We start from the raw sequence: 21,483 nt of genomic DNA, 5'->3' as shown, positions 1-21,483 counted from the left end.
AGGGGTAAGTTGTCCATTCATAAAATTATTGCCATGGTCGCTCACAAAACACTCAGTTCCCAGAAGGCCAACTGGTGAGGCTAAAAGAAAAAGAACTTGTCCAAGAACTTAAGTCCAAGAAAGAGATGGGGTTCAAGCTCCAAAACACAAAACTGCTCTTCTGAACCCAAGTAAAGATTTCACTGGAAGGCAGCGCCTTAAGCATCTCAGTTTTAAAAAACAACCACCAAAACACGCATACATTTTAATTTTTTTAAAAAAATCTTATGAAATAAGATAAAAATGGTGACACACTGCTGATTAGCTTATCACTGACTAATTTTACTCAGCTCTGTTGCTACCAGATTTGCTCTTGCTGCATAGAAGAGACAGAGACGGAGGAGAAAGGGGTCATGCCCCACCATCACTTTGGGTTCCTGTGTTATTTTGATAAGGAAAAGAATGTTGGGAAAGGTCCTACCAATAACTGGGATTTATAAAACTTGCTTTGTTTTATACAAAAATCCAGTACAGATTTTCTGTTCATTAGTATAGAGTATTTGCAATCCTTTCTAAGAGCACAAATACTGGCAGCTCTATAATATCATTGCTGCTTCTAGCCCTATAATATTATAAGTTCTTTGGTGGCAGAGTCTCCACTAGAGGCCTTAAAAGCCACTCAAAAGCCTTTTAACTGGAGATGCCAGGAATAGATGTAGGGACCATGTGTGTGTAAAGCGTGTGCTATACCACTGAGTTATATAGTCCCTTGCTGACGTTTTTATTCTGAATGCCACCAATCCATGCATTTATTTTACACATCTATGTAACACCCTTCACCCAAACGATTCGAAGGGCAGTTTACAAGAAAAGAAAAGAAACAAAAGAGGAGAATAATTTTTAAAATCAGTATAAAATCACACAGGAACAATCCACAGATCCCTTATATTTGATTGGCTAGGCCTGACCATAAATGTAGCAAATCTTCTTTAAGCAATAAGCACTTCAGATGCCAGATTCGAGTCTTTCTGTTGCTTTCTCCTTCTCTAGAATGGATTCCGTCCCTCTTCCCCAACCTGGGCGAGGCTTCCGCTGGATCTTAGAACTCTTGTCCTTTCTGAGGAGTATAAAGATGCAAGCTAAACATGAAGGCCACGAAGCTCACTTAGATGCACTGACCAAGAGCATTATTGGGACTCGTGATGCAATCCTACCACTGGCATTGGGCAGGCTGAGGGACTGCAAGAAGCGGTGCAAATACTGTGGTGTCGGTGGACAGAGACACCCACTTGTGGGAGGGTACTGAGCTGCTAGAGACTTCTGGTGTATTCATAGAAAGCTCCACCAGTGCTGCGGGCAGGGGAATGGGGCATTCCGGGGGCATGTCAGAGGTGGCCAAAGATCCTTAACATGACCGCCCTCCCCCAAAGAGGGCTTGCCCATTGGAATAAATGGAGGAGAATTTCTAAAAAACTCTGTCCGCCACCTCCCACTCTGCCACAGCGAGCTATTAGGGCTTAGGAAGTGGCAGTGGCTGTGCCATAGAACCTCTGCCCAGCTGCAATCCTATTCACGCTTACCTGCCATCAAACTCAGTGGGTCCTGCTTTTGAGTAGGCATGCACAGGCTTGTGCTGCTGTTCTAGCAACTTGCAAGGGCTTTCATAGAGCTTTTTCTACAAAAAGCAGCTAATCAGCTGTTAATCCGCTGTATCTACTTTCGGCTTCATCACAGAATTGAGATCTTAGCATTCCATGAGGACCTTTCCTTTTCCACTACATCATGTCTAGGTGGCACCGTTGTATAGTGGAATAGCGCAAATACACAAGAGGAAATTTCACCTTTTTTCGTGTTCACAATTAAATGCTGCATTTTCCCTTCTCTAAAACTCTCGGCAAAAGTGCCGGTTAGACACAGGAGCAAAACTGGGGGGTCACGCCGTTGTTTAAAGAACCCATAACCAACCATGAGTAAGGAATGGTGAGTGCACGATAAATACCTCATGTACAAAATCCCATAGACAAGATCTTATTTATTCCAGTGGTATAAATAAGGATATAGATGTGTACATATAAAGTCTTGCTGTTGCAATCAGTATTGGTTTGGGCTTTGAAGCTCCAACTTTGTCTCATTCACTGTGCACTTCCCCATCCCATCTATAACCATGCCCCGTTCCTAAAGAAACCAACATTCAAAGAATATATAATTATATTATGCTATTATATTTATAACTCCAACCAGAAAGAAAAATGATGCCATGCCTAGCTTAAACCACAAAGCAAATGGTTCCCAAAGGTATTACTATAATACTTGGAAGATTAAAATGTGTGTTTTATGGTGGTGCTCTTGTACCACACCACACCCACTCACTTCCACCACTAATTCAATCAGACCATCACTGGAGCATGGATGAAGTTTGCCTTTACAGTCTTCTTGTCTTGCTGCTGCTGCTGCTGCTGCTGCTACAGAATAAGCTTCAGATGGCTGCTCTTCTGTAATAAAACTGGCCTGTACTCACCAGCAGGAGTTTGTATCCAATTGTTATCCTCTTAAGGTTTAGAAGGATTTTAACTCAGGTTCCTGGAAGATAGTTTGCTGGCTGAACACAAAATGATACTTCTCCTGCCTGCACGGAGATTTTATCAAAAGGCATGTCTTGGTTACATTTTTTTTTTTATCCCTCTTTGGGGTTTTTTAAAATATTTTTTATTGAATTTTACATTTATAACAAAAGGATGTAACATCCAATCATATCAAACATAACACAATGATCAAACATGGGATACATTTCATACGCACAATCAATATCGATCCAAATTAATCAGGTGACACAGTGGACTGCTTGTAATTGTATATATTCAAAGCTTCAGGAAAATATACCAAATCATTCTCCCCCCTGCTGCCAAATTATTATCCTAGCAGATCTTTCCAGCATGTTCCATGAGTTAATGGAGGTGCAGTAATATCCTTATCGGTATTAGCATACTTATTAAATGATTCCCAAATTCCATAGAAATTATCGATATAGAGCAGCACTTTAGAATGCACAGCTACTGGGAAGCAAGTCCCATTGAGGTTAATGGGACTTACTGAGCATAGGGTTGCACTGCTGGCTTCACAACACCTGTGAAGTTGGTTGGGTTAATAGATAGAATAACAAAGTTAGAAGGGACCTCAAAGGTAATCTAATCCAACCCACAGCCAATAAAGGAAATCCACAATCATTGCATCCTGGATAAGTGGCTTTCCAGCCTCCGCTTAAAAACTTCTAATGAAAGAGAGTCCAAGAGCTTCCCCACATGGAACATAGGTAATGTGATCAAGATGGGTTACTCACAGAAGTTTCTGGGTCCTTTTCATGATGTCATTATCCTTGGGTGCCTCTCCCAATGTTTTTGAGGTTTATTCCACTGAGATTTAACTCCCTGAAAATCCTGTAACAAATATATACCACTATGAAAGAGCTGATGTATTTCCGGGATAACAAAATGTTCCTGTAACATTGCAGTGCCATCTGCTGGCTGTTTAAATGGAACATATGGAACTTCCCCACCTCTGGGAACTGCCAAGGAAAAAGCAGGGGAGGAAAGGGGAAGGCACGTTTATTGTGCCCATTGTAATCCTGGAATGGCTGCGCAAGAAGAAAGCCCACTAAGGGAGCAGGTTTTTGTGTGTGTGCTTAATGTAGAGATGCTCAACGTCAGTCTTTTCTGTTGCCAAACAGCTTATCCCATCAGGAAGTTCTTCCTAATGTTTAGTCAAAAACCCTTTTCTTGTAATTTTAATCCATTGGTTTGAGCCCTACCCTCTGGAGCAACAGAAAACAATTTTTGTTCCATGATGTATGCGATAGCCCTTCTCATATTTGCCTATCATTTCAGGCAGCCTTTCACATAATGCAATGCCAACCCTGCAAATAAGCTATGCAGTGTCGATTGTTTACTGAACACCCCACCGTATGCCCGAAAGATGTTATGGGTTATTCTCCCCTCCTTCCCCTTCAGTCCTGGTTGGACTCAATGGCCTTGTAGGGCCCTTCCAACTCTATTATTCTATGATTCCTCCAGCTGGCTCTGGAACATTTTATTTTATTTTATTTATTTATTTATTACATTTTTATACCACCCAATAGCCGAAGGGGATATTGTGGCCAAAACTGTCTTCCCCTCCCTACTCCGAACTTGGCCCCTTTTTGTTGCATGGCATGAGGATGATGAGGGTGATGGTGATGTCCCTCAAAAAAGCATCTTTTTCACTCTCTTTTGGATACACTCCAGTCTGCCAATATCCTTCTTAAAATGCAATGCCCAGAACTGGACACTATATTCCAGGTGAGATCTTAGCAAAGCATTACTTCTTGCAATCTGGACACTATACTTCCATTGATACAACCTAGAACTTCATTAGCCTTTTCAGCTGGTGCATCACACTGCTGACTCATGTGTAGCTTGTGATCTACTAAAACCCTGTGTCGAGCTAGGTGTCACCCATCCTGTATGTGTGCAACTAATTCTTCCAGTCCAAATGCAGAATTTTACATTTATCTCTGTTGAAATTCATTGTGTTAGTTTTTGCCCAGTTTTCCACCCTGCAATTATCATCTTGAACCCCGTTTCTGTCTTCTAAGGTATTAGGTACCCACCCACATTTGGGGTCATCTGCAGATTCTATCAGCATCTCCTCTACTCTCTCATCCAAGTTATATATGTAGATGTTGAGCAACACTGGGTCCAAGACAGAACCCTGCAGCGCCCCACTTGTTACTTCTCTCCAGGTTGTTGAACCATTCAGGAACACCCTATGGGTACAGTCCATCAACCAGCTACAAATCCACCGAACAATAGCATCATTTAGCCCATATTTTACCATCTTGCAGGCAAGGATATTCTACTGGAGCTTAGTGAAATCCTTGCAGAAATCAAGATAGACTATGTTCACAGCATGCCGCTGATGTACCAAGCTTTATGATAGTAACTGTATATAAAAAAAAGGAGATGAAATTGGTCTGGCATTAGTTGTCCTTGAGAAATATATTGCTGGTTCTTTGCTCACCTCCAGTTTCCAGTTTAGAAACCTGGCCTTTAACACTTTTGCATGGTGTGATGTGGCACAAGACAACTGATATTACAGGCCACTCTCCAAATTGGTGCCAGTGTGAGCTTTTGATCTCATCTTGTGTGCAAATTTTCCCAGGCCCACCTCTGTCCAGAGCAGCCTCTGCTGGGGGGAGGGGATGGAAAACTGAGTTAGTGAGGCAATGTACCCTCACTAACACAAGGTGGCAGCAGATAGCACACTGCTGGTTAATATTTGGTGAGCTGCTCAGAGTAGGTTCTTTTGAGTCAGCAGCTGTACCTTTATTCTTGCCAGAAAGCACATGGCTCCAAGCTCAACAATAAACAAGCCTCCTATACGATGGCAGGAGATGGATGTGCAATCTATTCATATGATAATATCTCCCACCCAGGTAGCCCAAACCTACAGCTGTAACGACAAGATGTATGACTTGTGATGGAAGCCAAAGAGAGGAAACGGGACATGCGAACTTGATCACATAAGCTGCTTGCACACATAGTTCTTCCCCCATTGCTTCAACTGGAAGGGACATATTCCACTCATGCTATGTCAACAGGGTTTCCCTGAATCAATGCTTGTACAATGAAATTCAGGATGCCCACACTTCTCAAGTTAGGAAAACACAGGAATCCCAAACCCCATCCATGAGAATTTCTTTGAAATGTTCTTCTTTGAATTTCTGTTTGAAAGCAATTTCTTTTCTATCAAATTTAATGGGAATGATCAGGGGAGAAATGTGGAAGTTTTTTATTGTATGTCAGTAGTGACATCCCACCTAGAGCTGGGAGCCAACAGCTTCTAGAAATTCTCCACCCTATTCATGGCCAAAGAGATTTGGGGGCCTACTTCTCTGAATTTCTCTAGGGGAAGCATACATTCTCCAACAGTCTCTCGGAGCTGAGGTTCATCGCTAGCAGTTGTTTGCAGCACAGCTTCTCTTCCTCTCCCCCCCGCCCCCCCCAAACCAGGGTTTCTGCACTGCCACAGCAAGTGGTAACAGCAGCACCTGTGTTGGTGGCCTAGCTAGTCCCCATTTCACATCCTCCACAAACCTAGCATCATTCTGGGGCATTGGCAGGGGATGGGCAGAGGGCAGGAGAAGCAGGCCACCACCACACACGAACACAGTGGAGAATATATAGAGAAAAATTTGCTATGACCTTCTGTTTCAGAGGGAAAGGTGGGTTGTTAAAAAAGAGAGAGTAAAATCTCAGAAATGTTCTGAGAAAAATGTCTCTGATACAGATGCTTCTTCCCTGAAAGCCCTGTAGCAGAAGTGGGGGGCAGTGTTGCGGCCTGGTCCAGGGAAGAGGAGGAGCTAATGCTGTGCCAAAATCTGTCCTTCAGTTTCCCCAAACTTTTGTTCCCCCATGAAAGAAGCTTCTGTGGCGGTGGAGGCGGGTGTTGCCTCATCCTCAGAATGCTTTAGAATTTCTTTTGGTGGTGTTTTTGAGCTTATTTAATCACTGCAAGATGGCCGAGGGTGCAGCGTGTCTGTTTATTCTTTCTACTGAAATCTCTCCATTGTAATGCAGCCTCCCCAGCTGCCTGCACTTCCTGATCAAAAATGCCCTATGGGAGGAATCACCTCCCAATGTCTTCCCCTTGGCTTTAACTGAAGTGCAGGTGCAGGGAGAGGATTGTACAATGAAACTCAGGATGCCCACACAAACTCCTCTTAGCCACTTCCCAAGCTAGGAAAACACAGGAATCCCAAACCCCATCCATGAGAATTTCTTTGAAATGTTCTTCTTTGAATTTCTGTTCGAAAGCAATTTCTTTTCTATCAAATTTAAATTTCTATCAAATTTCTATCAAATTTAATGGGAATGATCAGGGGAGAAATGTGGAAGTTTTTTATTTGTTTGGGCACAGCATTCATTTCCACCTTCAGAACGCCATCACAGTTAGATCTACAGGCACTCACAAATTTAAGGGCCTAAAAAGAAAGACTTTAAAAAGAAATGCTTATGGGTCAATTCTGTGTCCATCCAGGGTAAGCAATAGTTAATTTTGCATAAGTCCGCACACACCTCTCACATTTTGTAAGATCCTTTCCCTGAATGAACTGAAGGGGATTTTGGTCCGTTCATTTATTTGGAATGAGGGAAAGGGGGCTCCAATTTGGAAATTGGCGCGTGTGTGGAGAGAATTGCTAGAACTCGAAGGGGTAGGAATGTAGGCCTGAGAAGCATATTTAACCGAGAGCAATTTCCCAAGCTTGTTTGCCCCCTCTGCCCGCCTGGGCGCTTTGATTACTTCTTCACCGTGTCTCTTTCAAACGCGTCATGGTCCGGTCAATGTCCGGTGAGCGTTCCGAAGAAGTGCCTCAACTCCGAGTTCGGAAGGCCCGTGTTTTTGGCACATTACGGGCGCTGCTGCGGGAAGCCCTCCAGAAGGGCTCAAAGGACCATACCGTTAGGAGCAATACGGTCTTCCTCCTGAGTTTCTCTCCCCGCCATCGGTGCAGATGGAGCCTGCTGCGGACGGGCCCACTTCCTCGGCAGGGGGAGGCTGAGGCTGCGGCTCTTCCGTAAGCCGAGCAGAAGGGCCGGTTCCATCAGGGAGTTAGCCGAGGGGGGAGGGGGGAAGGGGCTGGGAAACAGATCCGCGGCGGCGAACAGGAGGCGGATCCAAGAGGTCGGGCCCGAGCCGGGACCTCCGAGGAGGACTGAGCCCGCGGGGCTCTCAGCGCCCGGCTATGCGAGGTGACTGACTAGGGGGTACGGGTGTCAGGTAAGGCGGTGAGATGGACAGGCTTTTCGCACCTGCGGGGCATCGGCGGGGAGTGGGGGATGATTTTTTTTTTGGCAGGATTTTCTGGCAATCGCGGCCGGGGATGAGGCGGCTTTTCGCACCGAGAATGCGGGGGCTGCGTGGAAGCGATCGGGGGGCGGGCGGCGGCGGCGGCGGCGGTGTGAAACTGCAGGATGCGCTGCGCCGGAGGACGGAGCGCGGCCGGAGCGCGGGTGCGGATGCGCGCGCCCTGCCGCGCGGGGGTGGGAAAAGAGAGGAGAGCTGTGGTAGGTAGAGCCGGATCGGGAGCAGCGGAGCCTGGCCCCGCAAAACCCTCTCGGGCGATCGGGGCCAGCCGGCCGGATGTCGTAGGGAGCCGCGCTCCTCTCGGCGCCCTGCTCCGCGGGGAGGAAGAGAGCGAGAGGGCGTTCCCCGCTCCTGCTCCTGGCCTCTGGCGCTTCTGCTTTGTGCCGCCCTCGCTGCCGGGGCCCTGGGGCAGCTCTTTTGTTCTGAGGGGAGGGATCGGGGCTTCGGGGGGAGGGGATTCATTAATGGGACTGTGCCGGCTTCCCTCCCCGCGTCCCGAACACGTACATGAGTTGACTGCTTAAGATCCGTGGAGAGGGAAATATATAAATAATGTTGCTGCATTAATAATAATCATAACAACAACAACAACAACAACAACAACAACAGACGTGCTTTGCAGACCCCGGCGAGGCCCATCACGTAAGCGCCGACCAGAGAATAGCATGAACGCGGTGGCTGCCCTGGCGCGGAAGGGCTTTTGTGCGAGACAGGGGCGAAGGAAGCTGCACCGGGGCGCAGTAGCGGGTGATGCTGGGAACGTGCGTGTGGAGCGTAGGCAGCGGGAGAGCGCCAGCTGCTGCTGCTGCCTACGGACCGCGGGAATGATGCATCGCTTCTCCATTGTGTTGTGTTGCGAGTGCGACCCAATAACACGAAGCAGCGAGCGAGCGAGCGAGCAGGGGCCCTGTCTGCTGGGCGTGGCAGTGCCACGGGGCCGCCTGGGGGAAATGCCCTCCTTTGGTGAGCGGACGTCGGATGCCTCGCCAGGAACTTGGCTGTCCCTTTGTGGCAGTCGGGTGTTTGTCGCCTGAGAGGATCGCTTGGAAGGAGGCTTTTCAAGGCCTGGGGCTGGGAGTAAACTCTTTCGCCCGGCCAGCTGATGAGGGGGGGTCAGTGCTGCTGCGCCAGGGAAGTTTTTGCACACCAGTGCCCTGGTGTGTATGTGTGTGTGTTTGGGTTTGTGTGTAGACTGTCAAACCTTGCGGGGAAAGGATCTTCGGAGGACAATATTGTGGGCATTAAGTATATCAACACGGATGAACTGCAAGAGCAATGAAACCTCTTCTGGCATTTGAGATATGTTTGGCTTTTGGCCTTTCCTGCCTGGTCCAGGGAACGGTTTGGATTCGCTTTCTTTTAGTGCTGCATCATACACATTCGATTTTCCTTAATGTGGAGACTCTGGTTATAGAACCCCATGTTCTCCTTTTTGACAAAGAGGGAGTCGTGTTGCATGATGGGATTTGTAGTGCAGGATGGTTGTAGCAGTATGTAATATAGGTCCCTGGTTGGCTACTCATTTTTAATGGGAGGCCCTGTTTTCAATTGAGCAAGGGCTGAAGGGCAGCATTGGTTCTGCTCACAGGTTCGGTTCTACACCAGCCAAGACTCTTTAACCTTCCTGGTTTCCCCGGTGTGAACAGCAGCAGAGTTCTCCCTACAAACACATCCATTGTTTACTCTCATGCAGAAGCCAAGATACAGGGAAGTGGTGCATAATAAAGGAATACACTAAAACCTCTCCTTTGATTTTCTTTCACTCTCTTTTGTTGTTGGGATGGTGCTATTGCACTCTCTCTCTCTCTCTCTCTCTCTCTCTCTCTCTCTCTCTCTCTCAGCATACAGGGCATCCCAAATAGAGATGATTGATCTTTACAGTTTTCTTTGTGGTTAAAGAAAAAGAGAATTGCCCTTCTCTGTGAATGGTAGATGCAAGTATTTTCACAAATCAGTCGCTACTGAGTTAGCTGTTCTAATGAAAGATTGAAATGCCATTACTGGGGGGGGGGATTCAGAAAGAGCTTGTTCTGTCTCTGCCCACCCACCCCCATTCTGTATTTTGCTTATTCCTTCCACTCCTAGGATGCCCACTCTTTCTTGTTTGAGAAACAGGATAGAGATAAAACAGAGAAGCCTGACATAAGTTTTGAGACAACAGGAGAAGATCAATGGCAATATAATAGTGAAGGGATACATTCTATCTATTGGACATCTTAGTCAAAAAGCTGAACATATTTTGGAAAAAACAACAACAACACAGCTACACTAGATGAAATTCTCCTCATGATGATATGAGGCATTGTTCAATATTTTCCCATATGCATCATTTGGCAGCCTTTAGATCTTGAGATATTTACAAGAAATTCCAGAGTAGCAGCGAAATTAATCTGCTGCAGCAAAACTAATAAAGAATCTTGTGATATCTTAAAGTAGGGGTGGGCAACTTCTGGCCCTCTAAATATTGTTGCTGGACTACAACTCCCATTATCCCTCAACATTAGTTGTGCTGGCTGGGGCTGATGGAAATTGCAGTCCTACAATGTCTGGAGGGCCACAAGTTGTCCATACCCATCTTGAGGACTAGGAATGGTTTCCAGTGATAGTTTAACTGAAGTCTTATTCATTTCAGTGGAACTATTCTAAGTAGAACTAACATTGGATACAGCCCTACCAGTGCAATCCTATATGTGCCCATTCAGAAGACAACCCTATTGAATTTACTTGGACTTACTCCCAAGTAAGTGAGTTGGATCCAGATTTAGTTATACTTAGAGCAGACCCATTGAAATTAATAAGATTTATGTTAGCTATGACTTATTTATCCCATCGGTTTCAGTGGGTCTACTCTAAGCATGACTAGATCCAATTCAGTGTGTGTAGGGTTTACAGCCTAGCAAATGTTTGTGGGTTTTCCCTGCCTCACCTCATCTTGGTACATAGTATTTCTCTGTAAGAAGTTAAGCTGAAGATGCTTATTGCGGGATATGTGGCACAATATTATGCACAACACTAATAATTAGAGCAGGGATGGGCAACTTCCAGGATAGGGGGGACTTTCCTTGGAACCTACCAGGGACTTCACTCGATTCCTGCTGTGGTCGCAAAAATCAGGGCGATTTTGCATTGGAACAGGGCATGCGCTGGGCATGCATGCCTTGTTTCCAAGCAGAACTGTGCTTCCAGGGGGCTTCTGGGGGGGAAATCCTGCCTGCAAATGAAGTGTGCACTCCCTGTATACCTAGTTGCAAAATTGCCATGAATTTTACCCACTGATACCATGACGGTGGCAAATCCAGTAGCCACGGTAGTAGCAGGAGAACACAGGGTGGCCTGCAAAAGTGGGCAATATTTTTTTTTTTTTTATTTATTTAAGTATTTTTATGCCGCCATTCAGCCAAAAAAGGCTCTCATGGCGGCTTACAAAAGTATTTCTTGACAGTCCCTGCCCACAGGCTTACAATCTAAAAGACATGACACAAAAGGAAAGGGGATTGGGAGGGAGGAGGAGGAGGGGGAAAAGGAAAGCAAATTCAGGCACTACAATCTTAGTTGGAAAGTTCAGCAGTTACAGGTGACAGCAGAAGGGAGGGGGCTCTCAGCTGGAGCTGGACCCAGGCACGGTGGAAAGATGCCTGGCTGCTGCTTCCTCCCTCATGGTGGCCTCTGCAGTGACAGTTGGTAGCAGGAGGGAGGGGGCTCTCAGCTGGAGCTGGACCCAGGCACGGTGGAAAGATGCCTGGCTGCTGCTTCCTCCCTCACTGGTGGCCTCTGCAGAGACAGTTGGTAGCAGGAGGGAGGGGGCTCTCAGCTGGAGCTGGACCCAGGCACGGTGGAAAGATGCCTGGCTGCTGCTTCCTCCCTCACTGGTGGCCTCTGCAGAGACAGTTGGTAGCAGGAGGGAGGGGGCTCTCAGCTGGAGCTGGACCCAGGCACGGTGGAAAGATGCCTGGCTGCTGCTTCCTCCCTCATGGTGGCCTCTGCAGTAGGTGCCTCCTGTATTATCCACTCTTGCTTTAAAGGGTGGGTAAAAATTATTCTTTTATAAAGAGAGCATTTGTCTTGCCAGATCTCAGCCTGAGTTAATATCAGCTGTTACTACTTCTGACTGGAGAAACGTTATATTAGCTCTTTCCTTGGATTTTATGGGTGTTTAAACCATTGTGGAAATACACAATAGTATTTATTTTTGTTTACATCTTATTAACAGTTTTGAGAAGTTTGGCTAGGTAGGCAATCTATAAATAACTAATACTATTCTCTAGTAAGTTAAAAATAGGTGACTCTTAATTGAAAAGACTGTATGGACAGAATTGGTTTCTATAAATCTGCCTCTAAAACTAATTGCATGATAGAGAAATTTTGAAACAATGATAGTGGCCTTTCTTGCACATACAAAACATCCACGTCTATATTACTTGTCTTGACTTACTTTATAAACTTTCCTGCACACATATAGCAGGAGTTAGTCCAACAAATAGTTTCCACACAATCTTTAGTCTAATTCTTATGATATACATCAGAAGAAGTCTGTCTGTGTCAGAAAATGTGGAAAGTCTTAACTTTGTTTTCCCTCCCACCTATCCTAAAATAATGATAATGCCACACATCATAACTGGTAATATGATGTATTCTACCTTGGACCACTTTTTAAAATTAGCTAATGTGGTCAAGCCTATAACTCAGCCTTCCCCAATCTGGTGCCTTCCAGTTGTTTTGGACTTCAACTCCTATCAGCCCCAGCCAACTGGGGAATATGAGCAGGACAGGTGCTATTGCACTCATGTCTCACTTGTGGATTCCCACAGACATCTGGCTGGCCACTGAGTAGCAGAATACTGGACTCAGTGGGCCCTTGGTCTGATCCAGCGGGGATCTTCTTAGTGTTCAATGCTGAGAGTTGTAATCTAAAATATGTGGAGGGTACCAGGTTAGGAAAAGCTGCTGTAAAGTCTGACTTAAGCATTTGCTCTTCTTGTTCCATACTTAATTCCAGTGAAAAACATGAGCAGTGAAGTTATGTCCTGGATCAGGAGTCACTTGGTATATCTGTTGATCAACGCTTCACTTATGCCAATCCATGTGCTTTTTGTCATTCTGCTCCTGTTCCCTTCCCCATGCATTGCATGACTTCTCCTTCCCACCCTACTGGGCTGGGGGTTTGCCATCACAGGCTTCCACTTGCTGCTTATATAAAGTAGCCCACAAGATAAAAGGACAGACAGAATTTGTCCCACTTTGAAGCCTGAGTCCTGATGCACCGTTGTACAACACAGTGGGGATTGGTTGCCCCATGCCAGTCTGGTAACTGCCTCAGATCAATAGAGAAATGATTTTCTCCCAAAGAAATGAAGTGGGAGCAATGTGCTGCCACTGCTCATTGGAATGGAGCGATAGAACAGTCGATTACACTGTTTGCCATGGAACAAATGTTTGGCCATGGCCCTAAATTCATGTAGCTCTGCATCGTAAGAAGTGACTCGTAGCAAGTCATTCCTTGCTCACTGACTGGATGGTGATGGGGGATAGATGGGCCCCTATAGGTCACAAGTAGGGATGCTGGAGATACCTGCAACAAAACCAAATGCGTTCAGATTTTTATGATCCTGACCTGTGGATCCCGCACAGGACCAGTTTGTCCCCCGCCAGGCAGATTCTACGGGGTTGTGGAAGTTTGTTTAAAACCTTTGGGAATTTTGTACAAATTTCAGCATAGAAAAATATGCAACACTCACCCGCCCCCAGTCAATAATGTACATTTTCCCCAGTAGGCTACATTGTGAAAATGTAGGGGGATTTGGGGGGAATTTGCACATTTTCGCTTGTACGAATTTGCACAAATGTGAAGTTGCACAAATTCAGAAACAACACCCCACCCCACCCAGAATCCTGATGGTGGGTGGATGATGGAACAAAAGGCTGTCTGACAAACTGTGAAACGCAGACGGAATGGATTTTACATAATCCGCACATCCCTAGTCAGAAACACCTTGTGTGGACGTGTTTCATACTACTGTAGCAGTGCTAATATTAAACAGTGGTTTGCTGCCCTCTCTGTCATCTTCCTCACTGCCAGTCAAGCAAAGAGCACAGCTGCTGCAACCCTACATCCTGCCAGCTCTACGGAGAGGATGAATATCTGGTTTCTGATGTAGCACTCTATGGGTAATTATGCACATTGCAATGAAAATAATAACCCTGGCTTCATAGTAGCATCTCAGGATATGAATAATGCCATGAGGCTATTGGTGAGCTTTTGTCTGTCACCTTTGGGTGCTTGCTTTCAAGGTGGTCTCCCTGGAGGGAGGAAGCTGGGCTCTCTGCTATTGAACCAGCTGGTTTTGACTTTTGGCTTAAGAAATAAGTGCTCTGTTTTACTTCATGTATCTGGCAGTGTCGGCTTTAGCCTGCAAGAATTTATGCTGTGATAAAGTTGCCTGTCTTTAAGGTGATGCAGGACTTCCCCTACCCCCTTATTTCATGGGTGGGGCTGGGTGCGTGCAGATGCGTGGCTTTGCAATTTTTTGAAAATTTGGAAAGTGCTGACTTAAGCAGGGGTTGTTGGAAGAAACTGATCCGAAAGACAAATTTGTCATGAAAGGATGTGAGATAGACAGGGAAATTCCAGTTGTGATTCATAATCCAGAGGCAGGTGATGGTGCATTGACTGAATGAGAAGGCACCTATTTTGGCCTGGCTTTAATGCAGTGGGTTCCTTAGCATTCAGAGGGCACTTCATAAGGCTTATCTCTCTTGCCAGTCCTGGTGAAAAGGGCCATGGAAACTTTATTGGCCTTCCTAACAGGAGATTTCTTTGGGGCAAAGGCCCAACAAAGCTGAGCCTAGGGTAGCAGCTGTTGTTTTGTGTTCTCTCATACAAGAGAGATCTTTTGGAAACACCCCTTCTTAATAGCACAGTAGTGACACATTTATCTGTCTGGTGGACAGCATCCTTCAGTGTCTGTGGTAATGTAGCCCCACTGCATACAGTCCTTGCCCTCATCACACCATGGGTATATGCTTACCACCCACAGTGGTCATAGTGTAAGAACATAAAAAGAGCCATGATGGATCAGACCAAGGGTCCATCTAATCCAGCACTCTGTTTACACAGTGGCCAACCAGCTGTCAACCAGGGACCCACAAGCAGGACATGGTGCAAAAGCAACCTCCCACCCATGCTCCCCAGCAACCAGTGTACATAGGCGTTCTGCCTCTGATGCTGGAGGTAGCACATAACCATCAGGACTAGTAGCCATTGATAGCCTTCCCCTCCAGGAATTTTTCCAGCCCCCTTTTAAAGCCATTCAAATTAGTGGCCCTCACTACACCTTGTGGTAGTGAATTCCATAGTTTAACTATGCTCTGTGTAAAGAAGTACTTCCATTGGTCTGTCCTGAATCTCCCACCAATCAGCCTTATGTGATGACCCCGAGTTCTAGTATTATGAGAGAGGGAGAAAAATGTCTCCCTATTCACATTCTCCACACTGTGCATAATTTTGTACACTTCTATCAGGTCTCCCCTTTGCTTCCTTTTTTCCAAGCTAAACAATCCCAGTTGATGTAACCTCCCCTCATAGGGGAGATGCTCCAGTCTCTTGATCATTTTAGTTGCCCTTTTCGGCACTTTTTCCAGCTCACAATATCTTTTTTTTTTTTTTAGGTATGGTGACCAGAACTATACACAGTATTCTAAGGGTGATCGCAGAAGTCACGTCTCTTTTAAAGAGCACGACTCAGATCAAACGTAATAAAGGTGGCACAATGCTGATAGGAAGCGAGGCTAGCCTTCTCTTCCTATCAGCTCCATGCAATACCCTCTATATTGCAGATATGGTGAGTAGATGCAAATGCTCTGTTTTGCCTAGGGCATGTCTAGATGTTATGTTACAGTTTATTTCTGTGCCGCTTTTTGGGTGAAAATGCCCCCAAAGCTGCTCACAAAAGTGTATAAATACAAGAATTCAAATAAAAGACAGGTTTAAAGCAACAATATTTAAAACTAAAAAATCCTAAAGCTGGAACAGACTCTTCCTCATGTTGAAAAGCAAAAACACAATTAGGAAAAATGCTGGCTCTGAAGTGGCGGACAGGTGTGCATTCATTTTGCCTTCACTTTACAGTCTGCATGCACCATCACAGCGTGCATAACTGTGCATCCTGTACTGGATGTACACCCAATCCCCATGGGGCTAGCCCAGGCGGTGCTGTTTGTATGGTCACAGTAATGTTATGATAGTGACTTTCCTCTTTTTAGTGCTGAACTGAGAGCAAGGAAAACAGTCCCCTTCGTTCTTCTCTCCCTGCTGCCAGCTCTAGTTGCTGTGTAGCATAATGTCAACTTCATTGTCTCTCCAGAGTCAGGCACTGTTTGTTCCTCTGCTGTATTGACTTTGCCCCTCTAAGTTTTCTGGCAGTTGGAGAGCATGCGTAGATAGCCAACCATTGTCTCTGTGCCCTGGGTCACCTCGGTGAAGGTGCGGTTGGTGTAATAGAAAAGTGCTTGGGGAGGGAGAGCTAATACAAGTGATTTTGGGGGCAGCTCCTTGGTCCTATGTATGTGACTGCAAAGCATGGCTAATGTGGATGGGAGGGAGGGAAGGCATTAATATGTCTATCACAGAGGTGGGGACCCAGTGGCCTTCCAGATGTTGTTGGACTCCAACTCCCAACAGCCCCTGCCATTATAGGCAGTGTCTGGGGTGATGGAAGTTGTGGTCCAGCAACATCTGGAGGGCCACAGGTGCCCCATCCCTGCACAACTGGGTAGAGACTGGTCTACATTTCATTTATTTGTTACATTTGTATCAAGGACCTTAGCGTAGAACTGTATCCTCCTAGATTATGTTGAGACCCTGGATAAGAAGACTATAAACAAAACAGATTTCAAAAGCAAGCTTTGTTGTCGCACAGCCAACCCAGTGTGCAGAGAACCTGGAATATGAACTAGAGAGGTAGATATTCTGGGTGATTTTCTAGCAACAGCAACAAGTAAAGCTGCAGTCCTATGTATGTTTAGACAGAAAAAAAGTCGTACAACCACGGAGTAGTCTATTAACACTTAGTTGTAAAACTTTTTCCTGTGTAAACATGCACAGGGTTGCGCCTCAAAAAGCTTTCTGTCCCCTCCCCCAAATTAGGTTTCTTAAAAAGAATGCTGTGATTGGTGTGTGTGTGTGTGTGAGAGAGAGGGGGGGGGAGAGGAAATGAGTGTTTTTTGTGAGTTGAATGACTTGTCTTAGCTCTAGTACTGATCAAAGATTCCTGGGCTGAGCATATGCTCAGTGACACACTGTTCCTTAATTTTTTAATGTATGTTCACCACCTGAACCAACATTTTGCACCTTGCTATCATAGAATAATAGAATAGCAGAGTTGGAAGGGGCCTACAAGGCCATTGAGTCCAAACCCCTGCTCAATGCAGGAATCCACCCTAAAGCATCCCTGACAGATGCTTGTCCAGCTGCCTCTTGAATGCCTCTAGTGTGGGAGAGCCCACAACCTCCCTAGGTAACTGATTCCACCGTCGCACTGCTCTAACAGTCAGGAAGTTTTTCCTGATGTCCAGCTGGAATCTGGCATCCTTTAACTTGAGCCCGTTATTCCGTGTCCTGCACTCTGGGAGGATCGAGAAGAGATCCTGGCCCTCCTCTGTGTGACAACCTTTTAAGTATTTGAAGAGTGCTATCATGTCTCCCCTCAATCTTCTCTTCTCCAGGCTAAACATGCCCAGTTGGTTCAGTCTCTCTTCGTAGGGCTTTGTTTCCAGACCCCTGATCATCCTGGTCGCCCTCCTCTGAACACGCTCCAGCTTGTCTGCATCCTTCTTGAATTGTGGAGCCCAGAACTGGACGCAATACTCTAGATGAGGCCTAACCAGGGCCGAATAGAGAGGAACCAATACCTCACGTGATTTGGAAGCTATACTTCTATTAATGCAGCCCAAAATAGCATTTGCCTTTCTTGCAGCTATATCACACTGTTGGCTCATATTCAGCTTGTGATCTACAACAATTCCAAGATCCTTCTCGTTTCTAGTATTGCTGAGACAAGTATCCCCCATCTTGTAACTGTGCCTTTGATTTCTATTTCCTAAATGTAGAACTTGGCATTTATCCCTATTAAATTTCATTCTGTTGTATTCAGCCCAGTTCTCCAGCCTATCAAGATCACTTTGAAGTTTGTTTCTGTCTTCCAGGGTATTAGCTATCCCACCCAATTTTGTGTCATCTGCAAATTTGATAAGCGTTCCCTGCACCTCCTCATCCAAATCATTAATAAAAATGTTGAAGAGCACTGGGCCCAGGACTGAGCCCTGCGGTACCCCACTTGTTGCCTCTCCCCAGTTTGAAAAGGTTCCATTGATAAGTACTCTTTGAATCCGATTCTGTAGCCAACTGTGAATCCACCTAATAGTTGTTCCATCTAGCCCACTTTTAGCTAGTTTGTTAATCAGAATATCATGGGGCACTTTGTTGAAAGCTTTGCTGGTCAAGATATATGACGTCCACAGCATTCCCACAGTCCACAAGGGAGGTTACCTGATCAAAAAATGAGATCAAATTTGTCTGACAGAATTTGTTCCTGACAAATCCATGTTGGCTTCTAGTAATCACTGCATTGATTTCAAGGTGTTTACAGATTGACTTCTTTATAATCTGCTCCAGAATTTTCCCAGGGATGGATGTCAGACTGACTGGTTTGTAGTTCCCAGGTTCTTCCTTTTTGCCCTTTTTGAAGATAGGGACATCGTTAGCCCTCTTCCAGTCGTCCGGCTCCTCACCCGTCTTCCATGATTTTGCAAAGATAACAGACAAAGGTTCTGAGAGTTCTTCCGCTAGCCACTTCATTACTCTAGGATGCAGTTCATCGGGCCCTGGAGAGTTGAACTCATTCAAGGAAATTAGGTGTTCTTTGACCATTTGTTTATCAATCTCAAACTGCAATCTTGCCCCCTCAACTTCTGCTTCACTTTTTCCAGGGGGGTCACAGACCCGCTTTGGGAGAAGACTGAGGCAAAGTAGGAATTGAGCACTTCAGCCTTTTCTTTGTCATCTGTTATCAATTTGCCATCCTCATTAAGCAGTTGAACCACCATTTCTTTCCTCTGTCTTTTACTACTCACGTATCTGAAGAAAGCCTTTTTATTGCTTTTAGCATCCCTCGCTAATCTCAGCTCATTCACAGCTTTAGCCTTCCTGACACCATTCCGGCACTTCTGTGCCACCTGTCTGTACTCTTCTTTTGTAGCCTGGCCTTCCTTCCACTTCCTATATGTATCCTTTTTTGTTTTCAGGTCATCTCTAAGCTTTTTGTGGAGCCACATTGGTTTCCTCTGTTGTCTTCTATCTTTTCTCCTTATTGGAATTGTTTGTAACTGTCCCTTTAAAATTTCCTTTTTAAAATACTCCCACCCATCCTGCACTCCTTTTCTCATTAGGCTCACTTGCCATGGGACCTTACTTATCATAGTTCTGAGTTTATTAAAATCAGCTTTCCTAAAATCCAGAGTACGTGTATGGCTACACTCAACTTTTGTCTCCTTCATCATCAAGAATTAAAGTATGATGTGTTCACTTTCCCCCAGAGTTCCCGTAACTGCCATTTTATCCACTAAGTCATCCCTATTGGTCAATATCAAGTCAAGGATTTCTGATCCTCTAGTTCCTTCCTCCACTTTCTGTAGGAGAAAGTTATCACCCATACATGTCAGGAATTTCTTGGAAGGGCCGCTTTTGGCAGTATTTGTCTCCCAACAGATATCAGGGTAATTGAAGTCCCCCATCACTACTACATCACACTTCCTTGAAACACTGGCAATTTGTTTCTCAAAAGTTTCGTCCTCGTTTTCTCCTTGATTGGGTGGTCGGTAGTAGACTCCGATTATCATGTTCTTTGATAATGACCGATAGCTCCCGGGATTCTAGTCAAATATGCAAGCCAGAGTCCTGCCCACCACCCCATGAACTATGGCCCATGTGGGTAGACTTTACTCACATGATCCATCTGGTCTGCTGTAGATTCTGTGAGGGAAACATATTTGTGGAATTCACATTTCAAGATTCTATATGCAATTGAAAGAAGTGCCTGAACCCAAGACTCACTCTCATCTGCCATTGCATGTATAGCCTATAATGTATGCAGTAGTCTACAGTTTCTTGGCGGAGGACATCCAGTGGGTGTCATAGGAACATTGGAAGCTGCCTTATATGGAGTCAGACCATTGGTCCATCTAGCCCAGTATTGTCAACACTGGCTGGCAGCAGCTCCCCAGGGTTTTAGGCAGGGATCTTTCTCAGCCGTATCTGGAGATGCCAGGGTTAAATCAGTACCTGCTGCATGTAAAGCAGGTGCTCTTCCATTTCTGCCTTCCATAGATCTGTTGGTTGATCTAGTCCCATTGCATTCTCATGTTGCAATCTCTGACTCCCAACTGTCTCTGTGGTCCATGCAAGCTACGATCAGCCTCCTGTAATTAAGATTTGGTATCATCTATATTTTGCACAATCTACTTCTGACCTGCTTATCAGGAAGGCTTCCAGATGGCAGTGTGACCCTAACCTTTCATATATGGGCTAATTATCTGTCAATACGAGTTTCATCTACTAGAAACTGTTGTCGTGGTTTGAGCCTAGACGTCTGGCAAATGTATTGGCAATGTAGCATAACTCTCCCTGAGGCTTAGCTGCTTCTCTTGCTTTTTGCTTTTTTTGATTTGAAGTCTAATATAATGCATGGTATTTGTTTTACTCACCCTATTTTCTGTTTAAAGATATCCAAGGCAGCTTACAACTTAACAATGATAAAAAAAAACAATAAAAGCAGCAGAAAAGAGCAGCATAAACACTTGTCATTCAACTGAAAGCTTTGGTGGATAACGTTCTTAACCTTTAAATGACATCAATATTGGTGCCTTGTAAAACTGGAGAGAGGATCTATAGATGGGGTGCTACCATCAAAAAGGCCCTCTCCCTTGTTGAGGCCAGAGTAAACATGATGTTATTGATGTCTTATTTTGGTGTGCAAGATTAAAAAACAACAACCTCTTTGTGGAGTGGGGGATAAGCTGGATCTTGGGGAGGGAGGTCCTGGATGGGGATATACTCCCCTTAGGGACTCAGGTTTGCAGTTTAGGTATACTCCTAGATTCAACCCTGAATCTGGGTGCCAAGGTTTTGGCAGTGACCAGGAGTACATTTGCACATCTGAGGGTAGCTAAACCCACTCCTGAAGATGAAGGATCTGCCCATGGTGACACATGCTTCACTTGCATCCCATTTGAACTACTGTAACATGCTGTACATGGAGCTGTCTTTGAAAGTGTTCAGAAACTTATACGGTCCAGAATACTTTGGCCAAACCGTTGAACATGGCCAGGTACAAGGAGCACGTGACTCTTGTTACAACAGCTATCCATCCGTTTCTGGGCACAATTCAAAATGATGGCTGTAAGCTTTTAAGGCCTAAGGGACCAAGCTATCTGAAATACATCATTCTTCCATATGAGCCTGGCTGGTAGGTTCATATGGGAGGTTTTAGGGGAGGCTCTTCTTTTGGTCCCATACCAATCAGAGGCACATTTGATGGGGACATAAGACAGAGC

At 45.3% G+C, this 21,483-nt stretch overlaps 1 protein-coding gene across 3 annotated transcripts in view; it reads left to right on the top strand.

Annotated features, from left to right (window-relative positions):
- Window positions 1-7,623: 7,623 nt before the first annotated feature.
- The window catches only part of RNF44 (ring finger protein 44), a 73,750-nt gene continuing 59,890 nt past the window's right edge, over window positions 7,624-21,483 (top strand). For 2 of the 3 annotated variants that reach the window (XM_063120949.1, XM_063120945.1), the window contains exon 1: window positions 7,624-7,791. The gene's annotated coding sequence lies outside the window, so the exon portion shown is untranslated. The remainder of the gene's footprint in view (window positions 7,792-21,483) is intronic. The other variant, XM_063120946.1, reaches the window with a different exon arrangement.

Source organism: Elgaria multicarinata, chromosome 3 (genome assembly GCF_023053635.1).
Source record: "Elgaria multicarinata webbii isolate HBS135686 ecotype San Diego chromosome 3, rElgMul1.1.pri, whole genome shotgun sequence".
Taxonomy (NCBI): Eukaryota; Metazoa; Chordata; class Lepidosauria; order Squamata; family Anguidae; genus Elgaria; species Elgaria multicarinata.
Note: the sequence above shows the minus strand (reverse complement) of the source record. Positions and strands in the feature narration are given on the sequence as shown.